This window comes from Mastomys coucha, unplaced genomic scaffold (assembly GCF_008632895.1).
Source record: "Mastomys coucha isolate ucsf_1 unplaced genomic scaffold, UCSF_Mcou_1 pScaffold21, whole genome shotgun sequence".
Lineage (NCBI taxonomy): Eukaryota > Metazoa > Chordata > Mammalia > Rodentia > Muridae > Mastomys > Mastomys coucha.
In genome coordinates, this window is record NW_022196904.1 from 112,560,287 (window position 1) to 112,562,236 (window position 1,950).

Below are 1,950 nucleotides of genomic sequence, written 5' to 3' on the forward strand. Positions count from 1 at the left end.
CTGCTCAGAACACTAACCCAGACAGACCGGAAGGAACCCGAGTCACTGGGCTGGCGGAGTTCCTGTGTACCTGGTCCCACTGGTCCCAGTTACTCCCAATGTCGGGACAGATGTTGGGTCCTCCTCTGATCCTGGGCATGTCAGAGTGCCTGGGAGTGGAGCTTCCTCTGGTTGTTGAGGGACTGGCTGCAGAGCTTGTGCCCAAGGTCTGCTCAGGACACCAGCCCAGAGAGACCGCCACTATTCATTATTAAGGTCTCTCTGTCCTTTTTTCCACGACCTTGGAGGAGTTTCTATAGGGATGTGATGTAGATGTTCCATTTAGAGTTGAGCACCACGCAGTCTCTTATTCTTTACATATGACCAGTTGTAGATTTTTGTATTAACTGCCATCTACAAAACCAATCTTGCAAAAACAAAACCAAAAAAAAAAAAAAAAAAAAAAAAAAAAAACAAAACAAAAAAAAACCCAAAAAAACCAAAACCAACCAAACACACTTCTTTTTGATAAGAGATGCACTAATCGGTTAATATGAAGGAAACTTAGGGTTAGTTTATTACCATGTCCATTTAGCAAAGTAATAACACTAGGGTCCCCCCAGGACCTATCACCTAGCCAGTCACAGGGGTTTGATCCAGTTGGCAGTAGCAGGCATGAGTTCCATCTTATGGAGCAGACTTAAGTTGAATCAGAAAGAGTTTGGTTACTTGCACAACATTCATGCCACTACTGCACTAGTGGGCATATCTTGTCAGGGTAAGGCAACTGTGTATACAAGCTTCAGTACTGTGGAAGCTGCAAATGTGAGGAAGGATGGGGCTTCCAGATTGGATTAGCTTGATTCCCCATGTTGTATGACTCATGTATTATATCTTCAGCAATACAGTCTTATGGCCAAGTTCTGCAGGGCAACTGTAGCCTGCATATAATAGACTTTCCAACACTTCTGCTGTGTGACTCCTGTTCCCATAGAACTTTGTTTACACTTCTGGGAGGAATGCATCTGCCTGTCTCAGGAATGCCATTGGTAAGAAGTTCCTCCTCATCCCACCTCAGCAATACAGCGTAGCACTTAAAGACATCGTGCAGATAACCCCCATTTGGCCTGGAGACCTTTTGTATTCTGAGTATATTTGTTGAAAATGATGAGACATGTTCATTTATCATTTGTTTCCTCCCCCTTCTTCGAACCCTGACCTATCTTAGAATAAAAGCTTCAGAAAAACTGAGTTCCCTGGTTCTACTGAATCTGGAGTTTGACTCAGTCCCTTAGCAGCAGTCACTGGTGGGCCGTGGCAGACAGCGGATATCAGTATGCTCAGCTTTTCCTGGAGCATCTGGGGTTGGGATCCTCTCGGTTGTAACATTCTATTTCAATTTATGATTTGAATTTGTATACACTTGTGATGAACTTTTTAATGTGTGATCTTGTATTCTGGAAGATGTATAAGTGCTGAGGACAAAGAGAAGAGTCAGAACTGAGCTGAGGAGAATTTTTTAGACAGAACACTTTTTAGACAGATCTGAACAAAAATTGTTAGAATAGAACTGAGGATAACTTTTTTGGGGGAGGGACCAGGACACAAGAGAACATTTTTAGACAGAACTGAACTCAAAAAGAACTTAGAAGTAAAGGCATATGTAGCATTGGGAGAAAAGACATCGAGAGTAAGAGCATTATTGTGACATTAGAGCAGGAGGAGAGAGCAAGAGTAGAAGGAGAATACAGAGTGGAATAACTTAGAAACTATAGGTAACATAAAAAAGTAAGAGAGCAATGTGCAGAATACAGAGGGAAAGAGGAAAAAAGAAGAAGCCGAGGACTCCAGAGAACCAAATAACCCTATTAAAAAATGGGGTACAGAGCTAAACAAAGAATTCTCAAATGGCTGAGAAGCACCTAAAGAAATGTTCAACATCCTTAGTCATCAGAGAAATGCAAATCAAAA